The following is a 12,960-nucleotide window of genomic DNA, read 5'->3' on the forward strand; positions in this document are numbered from 1 at the left end:
TGGGTGTGATGGGGCGGGGGAGGGGAGTGTCAGAGCCCAGGAACCTGAAGATGCAAGTCAGCGTTACAACCCCGCCTTCTACCCAGATGACCTTGGGCAAGCTATTTAACCTCTCTGAGCTTCCATTTCCTTTTCTGTGAAACCGACATAAAAACATCCACCCTGCCCTCCTTAACAGATGGCTGTGAGAATAAAGCGAGGTGATGGATGTGAAAGTGCTCAGTAAATTGTAAAGTCTGATATAACACCAAAGTTTTATCATTAGACTGTGTGATCCATGCTCCCCTGAATTCTATTCTTCACCACAAAGAAAGCTGTCAACATCAAATGCACAATTGAAGCGTCCCTCTGGGACACGCGACAAGTTCTCCTTCCTACTGTCTGAATTACTGATGGGGACAGATATTCCCAAGGCATAGAAAATTCTGCTGGCCTTGGTCCCCAGGGAGCTGTCACAGAAAATATGACAAGGAAGCCTAGAGAAAGAGAAAGGGATTAAGGGGCATCAGAGAGAGGGGTTTTGTTTTAGCAAAGACCTTTCCTATAGCGCCTTGAAGCCAGGACGGGCTCCTCACTCTCCTGAGACGGTTTACATGGTGGCCCTGTCTGAAGGCCACAGAGATCTCTAGGAGAGCCTCACTCTTTCTGAGGAGCCTAAATTATAAGCAAGCAATCAAGTTTCCAGTTTTTCACATTGTGCTTGATCAGCCAAAACGCATCAGAGAGCAAATACTCCACCAGTGTCGACAACAGAATCATGCACATTTTTACCACATCGTTTTAATAGCAAATGGAATGTGAATTCACTTGCCACATGGAGGATGGGCCAGAGGAATTATCCCTATCCAGAGAATAAGCTGGCTTACTGTCAAATAGGATGAAGCTACGTTCCTAAGAATGAATGTCACATTAAACGTAAAAGGTTCAGGAAAAAATAATGATGTGGAAAATGTATACAGTACAAATAGAGTTTTAAAATATTAATAGAATGAGGGGAAATGCAACGGTTGGGAAATTCTCCAACGCAATTGTTCTAAGAAGCTTGATATTTAGTGACATCTAGTGGCGTCAGGTATGAAAGACTTCCTGGGTAAATAACGTATGAAATCAAAAACAATGAACTCACCAAACTTGCCTATTGGTCCGAACAACAGTTTTTTGGTTTGTTTTGCAATTCTTGCTTCCCTTGCCCTTTCCCCGTGAACCAGGACTTGAAGAACCACATCCGATGGCAGAATATGGTAACAGTCACAGAGAAGAGAAGATCTTCAGGCCTGCGGTATTTCATTTTTATTAAAGTCGGTGCTAACAGAAGCTTGCTTCCTTAAGACACAGTAGATGGTTGTAGCAGCAAGTATATGGCATGTGCGTGGGCCAGTGATCCAAAATACATTGCCTGGTACAGGCCTGGTTTAGCAGACCAGATGTTAAAGAGACAGTGGCACCAAAGTTTAACCTCATTCAAAGAATGAACAGCATATTACCTTTTAAAATAGTAAGACTTCTCAAAGATGCTGCTATCCCCAAATGGTAGCCTTTCTGCCTTATACCCACTGGGCTTACTGTTCTTTTGTATTATACCATCCAAACCTGACTAGCATAAACTGCATCTTACAGGCCCTCCTGGACAATGAAGTAGCAAGACAATACCTTTCCAACGTGTCTTCAAAAACTCAAAGTGTTCAAATGGCTACAAGCTTCAGTTTCTGAGACACTCTTTCCTACAAGGCTTGTATGATCAAGAAGCCAGTGAAGGCCTCTGAGTAAATCAGCAGTAACAGGAGCGAGGGTCACTAAGTAGACAAAGAAAACGCTCACTTGGGACTTGCCTCAAGCACAGGAAACAGTCTTTTCTTTACTTCCCATTCTCGCCCCCTTTGAAAATTCTCCTGGGATTTTGCCTAAGTACTTGTTCATTCATTCATTCATTCATTCACTCAAATAATCCAAGACCAAGATCAGTAGAGAAATGAGAACTTTATGAGACTTTCTTGTCTTAGTCATTGAATTTATTGGATGAGGTATCTTTTATTCCCAAGTTAAAAGTACAATTTGAGTTTGAATAAGCTGATAATTCTTTAGTCCCTTGCATCACACCGTACAAGATGTGGACACCTCAGAAGACACCTTGTCCTAGATGTCATCCAGGCTGATTCTGGTTCTCAGGAGAGCCCCCTGGTGTTCAGGAGCAGTATCTGCACCAAGAGGAGCTCCCTGCTGCTAGATCCAGACTGCAGCCCAGCCCTAGGGAAAACTTCAGTGCTCAGTGCCAGGATCAGAACTGGGAGTGAGAGGGAGGAGGAGGCATGGCTGAGGCTGGGGGATCCTGCAGTCTCCAGCACACTCAACATCAGGGAGTTCACAGATGGAAAGACTGCTACCCACAGACCCACAGGAATAAAGGGAAAGTTATGCGTTTACCTGTCAGTAGGCATCTTCCTCCCAACCTTGGTTCCATAGCTCTCAAAACTATTAGGAAAAGCAGCCTGAGAAATGCCCAGCTACTTGTGCGAAATATTCGCATGCCTTGCTCCATGACTCCATTTATGTATCGGCTTGAATATTTCCTCCTTAGAATGCTCTTTCCTGACCATCTCAAGTCCCCATCCTGCTTACTGCCAGAGCCCTCTCTGACTCATATTCCTCGTTGCCATTAGAACTGCCGCCCCTTCTCCCCCCCACCCCCTTCTCATCCAGGACCTGTTGACTGTTTCTTCTAAATCTCCCTCTGATTGGTCCCTTCTGCTCCAGGCCCTCCATCTCTTCCTTAGTTTAGACTCTCACTGAGTTTCTCACTTGGCTATGGAAAGAACCTCCCTGCTTTCAAGCTTGCCTCCTCCAATTTATTCTCTGCACCAGGCCAGAACAGTCTTTTTTTTTTTAATATATTTTTATTGACGTATAGTCAGTTCACAATGTTGTGTCAATACTTCAGTCATATAGAAACATACATATATTCATTTCATATTATTTTTCACCACAAGTTACTGTAAGATATTGAGTATAGTTCCCTGTGCTATACAGTATAAAGTTGTTTATCTATTTTATATGTATTAGTCAGTATCTGCAAATCTTGAACTCCTAATTTATCCCTGTCCACCCCCTTCCCCTCCTGGTAACCGTAAGTTTGTTTTGTATGTCTGTGAGTCCGGAATAGGCTTTCTAGTCCTGTCCCCCCAAGCCCTCCCACCTCCTAAACTTCCTGCCAGGTACAGGATGAAGTCTAAGTCTCTCCAGGACCTGGATCCTAGGCCCTTATCCCTCCCCATCCCCCATATGCTCTCACAGGTAGAGATATTTTGGAACAGTCCACGGTTTTCCATGCCTCTGTGTCATTTCACATGCTGTTCCTTCTGACTAGGACGCCCATCTTCCTAGACTTCTACCCTCCTCCTCAGCCTCTTTCCCCATATATTTAGTTGCTCCTTCCTCTGAGTTTTCGTAAAACTTTGCTCTGTCTCTCTTCAACAACTCTCTCACGTATTTCCCATAATCGTCGTGTTCACCTACATGTCTCCTCCACTAGACTGTAAAAGCCTCAAGGGACAGGGCATTATTTTTATTATTCTTTGTACCTCCAGCACTTGGCACAGTACCAGGCCCAGATTTAATGGTCAATAAGTGCTGGCTGAAAGAATAAAAATTGTAAGGCATCGTTAAATCAACTACACAAAGAGATGTCTTTTTCAGCGTCAGAGCAGTCTAGTGACTGTGAACACCACCTCTCTATCTCAGTCTTCATTATTCAAGTATCTCTTCCCTAATCTTCTTCCTCCCTAAAAGAACCCTGATTTCCTTCAAGGAAACACTCCCTCCTCCATGCAGACCCTATGGGAAATCTGACCTTATTCTAAGCTTCAGAATGTGCCAAAGGTGATGTCATTTCCATCCCTTCCCAGTGATTGGTTCCAGACAGGCATTTGACTGAATTCAGACCCATGAAATATGAGAAAAGATTCTAGGGGACTTCTCAAGCTTCCAGAAGCAATCCTTGCTGTCTTTCTCTAGACATAGCCAAATGCTACACGCTCAAGAAGCCCACCCAGAGAGGCCAGCAAAGCCAAGAGCATCTCAGGGAAATGGGGCAAGAGCCCCTAGATTAAGCCAGCACTGAAGCCTGCCCTGTCTCTGAACTTCCAGTCATGTAGCACAATAAATATCTTTCCTGTTTAAGTCCTTTTGACTTCTTTATACTGCTGCTTTTACTCATAATAAAATCGTCTCACCTGAAACATACTCACAATAATATACATATATATACATTTGAAAAATATCACTTAATCGCTCATGCCCTGCTCAGTTCTCCAAAAGTAAACATATCACCCATGTTGTCTGACTTTGAAATAGAGCATAGATTAAGGAAAACTGGTAGAGCAACCAGTGTCAGCTCATCAAGTTTATGACACAATAAAATCAACTGACAGGTCCGGTCACGTTTTGACAAAACTTGTCTAATGGCTAATTTCCCAATGACCATAAGGGCAAAGGTATGTCATAACTGAGATCTGGTTCAAATTTCTATAATTGTTCACCATCCTATGCTTTCTTCCCTGGCTTAATTGCTACAGTATATTGCTATGTCCATCACTCTTTTGATTGTCTTTTTAAAAAATTTAACCCTGAAATAATAATATTAATGGCTCTTGATCATCAAAAGAAGAGTACAGAGAAATGTGGAAAAAAACTTCAAAGCTAAGGGAATAAAAGCAAGCAAACCTGGGGCCCCCCGTTCAAAATGGTCTTAGACTGGTCAAAATAACTTCCTGGATTGGTGTTCACTCAGGAAAATGAAGCCTCCCACCCCCTGGATATTTTGAGGATAAAAATATCTAACGCGGAATTGGTTGGAGAGGTGGTACAAGGGCCGGAAGAACAGATGAGAAAAGGTGTGGTGTGGTTGAAGGGGCTGGAAGGGGACGGGGCTGTACCCAAATACCAGAAGGATGCTCCGCCCCGTGCCCCCGCAGTATGGGTGTATGCACAGTTGGCTTTCCTGCTGGAGGAGCTGTCAACGCTGCTTCTGCAGTCAGGAGCCAAAGAGCCCCTACACCTGCTGATGTCCCTGAAGCTGCCACCACGCGTCTGGAGCCACAGCTGCCTGCAGTCGTAATCAGCCCCTCGCCGCTGGTAGCAGTGGGCCACTGGAGTTGAAGAGATGACTCCTCTCCACCACCTGATGTTCAGCGACTTCCTGTGGCACGCTGGCTGGCCCAAAAAGGGGGAGTGTGGTTTGCAGACTTAAGCCCCCATGTAAGCAAAGAGAACCTGGAAGGGGGAGTGTGGCACTTTCCCGCCCATGCCATTAGGAGTCACAGTGAGAAGGACAAGACGGCGTGGGAATGTTCAAGACCATTCGATGTGCTTGTGCAAGGGAACCCCAGAATGCAAGGAGAGGAGCTCAGAACTGTAAGGAGGGAGGGAGGGGGTCGAAATATGAAGATAACTCCTGCAAGGCTAGGACGCGGCGGCGCGTTACTTCCTGCTAGGCAGGCACACTCACTGACGCGTGGAGCTGGAAGCAGCGCTCCAGAGAGTGGCTCGCTGCCTCTACCTTGCCTGCCAACCCACAAACAGGAACATTTTCCTTCCTTCCATTTTCTTTAGCCTGCCTTCCATTCTCTCCAGAGGACCCCACACCTTATCTTTTTCAACCAATCCTGCAGTGCCTTCAAAGTATGCCCTCAGTGGAGCCGGAAGGGCAGGGTTGGGTCTTTCGAGCCTCCCTAGCAAACAAGTCAAATAAATCTGCCTCTTGTTACTGCTGACCATTCTTACAGCAAAAGCAGAGTGTTACTCTGCTAAGAGAGTCTCTGTGTTTTTCTCTCATTTTCCCAAGACCATCATCCAAGTGAGAAGCGGATATCCTGGAGCAAGTTTGTTTACCAGACCTGGTTTGGAAAGACGTCTGGTGGCTCACACCACACCTCTTATTCCTGAATGTACTGCTTTAAGGCATCCATGGAAGAGCCCTGCTCATCTCCGCCTGCGCACAAATACCATGTCCCTAGTCAGCAATGGGTTCCAACAAAAGAATACCCCCTCTTCCTGATTTCTGCATGAAAGCTGGGAAGTTAAGCCGAAGCACTAAAGTCGTGCTAGTCAAGGATCACCTCCAGGCTAATGGATGCTAAAGTCAATGTGTGTATGGTCATGAATATTTCATTCAACTCCCAAATTCTCCCAGAGGCCAATGGTGAGCAAAGACTACAAAATGTAGGCACGATGCCTTCCTTGCTTATTTCACAGAAACCACCTGGCAGAAAATAAAATCCTACTTAGCCAGCCTCCCGCATTCCCCCAGCCCTAGCATCCAGGCCCAGACCCACCCCATCAGAAAGGTGGGCATGGGGACCACAAAGCAGCAGGTGGCAGGTGTGTGGCCCCATGAAGAGGGGCACCATGAATTGTGAGCTCCACTTGGTCGTCTCCCTCCCTGTCCAGACACCAGCTGCTCTCACAGTGCCTCATGGAAAGGGATGGACAAGGGGGAGAGAGACAACTGTGTACACAGGGCACGCATGCTCCCTGTGTGGATGCAGAATAAACCAGCATCTGAACAAGAACTTTTTAGGATACTGAAAAGGCCATTTGACATCATCGGCTCTTGCAGTAGCCCACCAGGTTATCTGAAATGTCCATGATTCATGACATCACTTCAGGGCCCCAGAATGTTTTCACAGGAACCAAGGGAAACACATTCATGGGCCACGGTATTGCTAGTGGGTAAACTTCAGTGATTACAAATGACTGGCCATCTCCAACACGGATTTATTTGACAGACCCAGCCCTACTTATTCCCTCATGGCCCAGAGACTAGGAGAGCCCCAAGGGTCAACAGGGAAAGGTGTAATAGTGTAACAGAGTGGCGATGAGTACAGGTTCTAGAGGCAGAAAGCCCTAATTTTGATCCTTGCCTTTTCCACTTACTGCTGTGTAATCCTGAGTCATTTACTTACTCCTGGTTTCAGTTTCTTGACCTGTAAGATTAAGATATTAGTAAACAGGCAGAATTCCAAGATGGTCCCAATATCCACACCCCCTGGTGAACATGCCCTGCATAATCCCTGGGACTGAGAATATAATGATGTGGTTGGGTTATGCTATGTGGCACAGTTGACTAAAAGAAAGGGAGAGTAAGTGGGTGGGCTTGACCTAATCAAGAGAGCCCTCTAAAAACAGCATTTTCTGCAGTTAGTCACAGAGAAAGAAGTCAGAGAGATGCCCACCCCTGCTGGCCTGGAAGAAGAAACAACAGCCATGTCATGAACTGCCTATGAGGGCCAAGTGGCAAAGAATGAGGTGTCACTGAGAGTGACTCCTGACTGACAGCCAACCAGAAAATGGGGCTCTTAGCCCTATTATCTATAAACTGAATTCAACCAACAACCTTAATGAGCTTGGAAGCAGATGCTTCCCCAAAGCCTCTTAGAAAGGAACACAACCCTGCTATTCCCTTGCTTTCAGGCTTATAAAACCCTGAGCAGAAGACACACACATGCCATGCCCAGATTTCTGACCTACAGAAGATAATCGATGGGTGTTGTCATAAGCCACTAAGCTTGCGCTAATTTACTGTGGGGCAATAGGAAACCCATACAAGCATCAATTCTGTAAGCTTTCAGCGAGAGGAGACATACATGTAAAGCATTTACCACAGTTTCTGGCACGTAGTCATCACTCAGTGAATTTTAAGATTATCATCATTCATGGGAAATCCACAGAGCACTGAGAAAAAAGACAAAACTCTACAGTGTTAAATTCTTATCTTGGAAAAATTACTTAACCTCCCTGAGTCTCAGCTTCCCCATTAGTAAAATGAAACAGCAGAGTCAATAATGATATTGGTTAGTACAGAGTCTCACAGATAGTAGCTCCTTTCATGACTCCACCGACACAGGAAGGTAACACACCTATTCCTATTTTAGACATGAGGACACTGAGAGTTGGAGAGGTTAAGTGGCTTGCCTACAATCGCACTTATACGGCAGAGTGAGGTCTCAAACCCAGGCTGTCTGAGTCCAAGTCTTGTGTTCCTTCCAACTACACCTTATTCCCTCAAGAACACTTGTAGTTCTGGAAGTGTGTGGTTCCAATAGCTGGATTTATCACACTAACTGCTTCCATTCTCTTCTCCTCATGAGCAACATCCACCCAACCACAGTTTGGTAGAAAGGGTTCTCCAGAGAAACAGAACCAAAGGAGATACCTGTGTGAGTATTTAGATAGAGAGGTGATTTATTTTAAGGAATTGGTTTACACAACTATGGAGGTCCAAGTCCAAAATCTGCAGGGTAGATCAGCAGACTGGTGACAAGTTGATGTCGCAGCTCAAATCCAAAGGCAGTCTGGAGCAGAATTCCTTTTTCCTCAGGGAGTAACAATCTTTTCCTAAGGCCTTCAACTGATAGGGTGAGGCCCACCCACATTTCGGAGGATAATCTGCTTTCTCAAAGTATACTGATATAAATCAATCTCATCCAGAAAATACCGTCACAGCAACACCCAGATATGTTTGACCAAATATCTGGGTGCCGTGGCCTAGAGGAGTTGACATAAAATTGACCATCACACACACTCACTGTCCTGTGTATTATAAGTTTCCTTACCCTTTGCTTGTTTACTTTCTCCACAACTTGCTTGTTGTGGAGTCTGTCTCACAGTGTGTGGGACCCCACGTGGAGGAAGCAGAAATGAGGTTGGGTTGGGAACTTTAGAGGGAACTTTAGAGGGAACTTGAGCCATTGACCAAGACTGGTTGCACAAACACACTGAGTGAGCGGAGACTCTCAGCACTTTATACTGGAGATCAGTTTCTAACAATCCACCAGGTAACAATTATAAAGCTCTGTCTCCATGGAAAACTTGGACACCTGCACATACATTTTCAGTTAGCTGTCATTTTATATTCTTTCCAAAGTGAAGAAGAAATAAAACGATAAAAGGAGTCAGAAAAAATAAGGATAGCCAAAACCATAAAGGTTAAGAATTTGCATTCCTGATGCATTTGGAAATACCACCATCTTTAAAACTTGTATAAATTTTTCATTTAATCCAAAATTAACCTCCACATTGAGGTCTTCCAAGCAGGAATGCTTTAATTTAAATGATCACCCTCATAGTAGGACAGACAACTTATCCCCTCCCGCCCGATCCCCACGCTGGGTCTGAAACTTGCTAATTAAAGAACTCATTTTTCAAACATTTTCTCGGCCACTGTTTATCAAGCTCCCTTTGGAAACTGGCAGCAGACTGGAGCTGCCTGGGACATGAAAAGTTCAGAAATAGCTTTCCAATTTCAAAATGCTTCTGGCTTAATTTCAAAGCACCGTCCCTATACTTATCATGGTTAATTTTATGTGACTTGGCTACGCCAGTGTCCAGATATTTGGTCAAATATTATTCTGCTTCTATGAGGGTGTTTTGGGGGGATGATTTTAACATTTAAAGGGGTAGACTTTGAGTAAAACAGACTGCCCTTCCTCATGTGAGTGGGCCTCATCTGATCAGCTGAAGTCCTGAATAGAACAAAAAGACTGACTTCTCCCAAACAAGAGGGAATTCTGCCAGCAGACGACCTTTGGACTTCACCTGCCACATAACCCTTTCCTCCTGGTCACCAGCCCATTGGCCAGCTCCGCAGATTTTGGACTTGCCAACCTCCTCAATTGTGTGATCATCTTATTGGTTCTGTTTCTCTAGAGCATTAACACAACACTCAAGGCAATTCTTGAAGCATCAAATGCTGCAGGTCTAATTAAAGGTAACAGAAAGTGCAGGAGTAAAGGTCAGCAGGTAGGAGAAGAGAGAGTTTTTGGAGATTAAAGATCAGAGTTCAGCTTCAGATAAAAGAGAGAATTGAAATCGGCCAAGAAAAGGAGGAAAGGCATAGGGAAAGGAAAAAAAGCACTCACAAGATTAACAATGGCTTCTAGATACTGAGCCCTGCCTCTGTACCAGGCTCTGTTAAGCTTTATAAGACTCCATGAATGGCCAAAATCCAAAACAATGACAACACCAAATGATGACAAGGACACGGAGCGACGAAAACTCTCAGTCATTGGTGGTAGCAATACAAAATGGTACAGCCGCCTAGAAGACAGTTTGGCAGTTTCTTATAGAGCTCATCCTGGGCTTACCATATTTTCCAGCCATCCTGCTCCTGGGTATTTAACCAAATGAGTTGAAAACATGTTCACACAAAAACTTGCACTTTGTTCATAAGTGTCAAAGATTGGAAGCAATCAAGATGTCATTCAGTATACAAATGGATAAGCCAACTGGCATAGTCTTATGATGGAATGTTATTCAGATAAGAAGAAATGAGCTATCATTCCTGTGCCTGATGAAGAGCTGCTGGGGTGCCCCTCACCGACAGGGGCCACTCAACACACTTTTGGCTGGTCCTCTAAGCTCCTCCCCAACCTGCAAACGCAGACTTGAAACGATCCGGAGACGCATCTCAGCACTTGCATACACTCCAGCAAGAGACCGGCTCCTGCCTTGACTCTCGCATGATTCACCCGTCGCCTAATTCTGATGTCCATCCAGGCATTAAATGGATTTTAGGTCTTTTAACCTAAAACCTTCTGCTACCTCAGTCATTATACCTAGAAATCAAACGCAAAGTGGGGCTTACTGAGTATTTGTCGTGAACAGGGTCGGCTCCCGTCTGAATGCCTGTGGGGCGGCGGCGATGAGGAGGCTCTGCAGGACAGGGGCCGCCGTGCCCTTGACCTTCCGCTGGGCTTCACCACCCGAGACCCCCGGCCTTTCCCGGGGTGACAAAAGCTGGAGGCGGGGCTCACTCCACAGCGTGGGCTTTTTAGCAGTGACTGCTCGCTGCCCTCCCCGCTGGACAGTGACGGGTTTGAACTGACTGCCTGGGCGCTGGGAGACAAGAAAGAGAAAGAGGTGCAGGGACGGTTTTCACTGCTGGAGGGAACTGGGACGCCAGCCGTGGGCGGGGAGGCCCTGCGGCTCATTCTGACCCAACTGTCAAACTCTCAGGAATTTCAGTCCACCTTCTTATAAAATGGAGATTTTCTACCCAACAAAAACAAAACAAAACAGGCCTAATGCAAAGGCATGAATCATTTTCCATCCAAAGAGTTCAAAGGAGATGCGTGTTTTCACTGACCACTATCATCAGCATCTGGGGTTGTTACGGACACTTGTGTGTGTTTTACCTCCTTTAATCTTCACAACAGCCCTACAAGGCAGACAATAGGTGTGAAGCAGAAAACAGCACTCGAGTTAAGTAACTAACTCATTCAGGGCCCACGGGGAGGGAGGCCTGGATATACCCCCAGCCTGCGTGAGTGTCGCTCCTCAAGCAGCCCTGGCAAGGAGCCAGAGTTTGAGACCTTGAAATAGGAGCCTCCTAGAAATATGTGTGTGTATTCATACACATATACATACATACGTATATAGTATATGTACACATATACAAGTATATATACATATATAAACACACATATGCATATATGTTCATATATAAACACATATAGGCAGTCAGCCCTCCACATCCCGTGGGTCCTGTATCCACAACCAACCTCAGATGGAAAATATTCAGGGGAGGGGGAGAATTTTGGAAAATTCCAAGAACAAAACTGGAAAGCAACTATTTACACAGCATTTACATTCTATTAGGTATTGTAAATAATCCACAGATGATTCAGAGCTTATAGGAGGATGTGGGTAGGTTATATGCAAATGCTACGCAATTTTATGTAAGGGACTTGAGCATCCTTAGATTTTGGTATCTGTGGGGGTTCTTGAACCAATCTCCTGGGACTACTGAGGAATGACTATATACTTCTTTCTTTATGGGCAAATTAGAAGATTTATTGCGTGTTCTAAAGATTCCAATTGATCTTATTATAATGGAATTGTCTGTCATTTTGTAATTTTTCCTTTAAAACTGTTTTGAGTTGTTCCCACACAATCAAAAAGATGTCGGGTCACCGACATCCATTCTTCCCAATCTTTTTTCACATTATCCACACATAGAAAATGATAATATTTGTATGGCCTGCTGAGGTTATCTGGGGGACATCTGGGCATATCTCTTTGGAACTTGGTGTGAAAACATCATCATTTTATTTATTTTATATATAATCGTGATAAAAAATAAAATATAAAATATTGGGGAAGATGTCAGCTATTGAACTCGAATAAAACCTCCCCCCAAGTCTTCTCACATTTTTGATGAGAATCTTGAGCTTACTTCTATGACAATAACAAGCATAACTTTCTTCTATCAGATTTTAAGGGTGAAATGGCTACACACAATTCCTGATCAAGAGGCTTTTGCACGGTGACCCTTCAGATTTGTGAGAGTCACATCAGTGAGAAATTCTGTTCACATAATTCTAATTTTATTTTATTTTTAACACATAATTCTAATTTTAAAACCATTTTATAACCATTGAAATTTTTACAACAGGGAAAACACTTTGAAAATCTAAGCACTCTTCTTTCTTTTCACTGGCAATTATAACATTGAAATGTATTTAATGATGGCAACAGATTTTTTTACATCAAATATTTCAAAATAATGATAACACTCTAATTTGAAGGGCATGCATGTCATCCTTCAGGCCCAATCAGCTGCAAATCAGACCAGGGAACCATCATCTGTGTGGTAGGCTCAACAACAGTCCTCCAAAGAGGTCTGTGCTGCGATCGCTGGAACCTGCGAACACGTTACTTCACACAGCAAGGGGAACCTTGCAAATGCAGTTAAATTAAGGGTCTCAAGATGGGTGGATGGTCCTGATGACCCATATGGACTCAAGGGTCTTTCTAAGGAAAAGTAGGAGGCAGGAGAGTCAGAGTCAAAGACGTGACAACAGAAGCGGAGGGGAGAGTCAGAGAAAGATATGGAGACACTATGTTGTTGGCCTCGAAGATGGAGGGAGGGGTCATGAGCCGAGGCCTCTAGAAGCTAGAGAAACTTAG

This window comes from Vicugna pacos, chromosome 3 (assembly GCF_048564905.1).
Source record: "Vicugna pacos chromosome 3, VicPac4, whole genome shotgun sequence".
NCBI classification, from domain to species: domain Eukaryota; kingdom Metazoa; phylum Chordata; class Mammalia; order Artiodactyla; family Camelidae; genus Vicugna; species Vicugna pacos.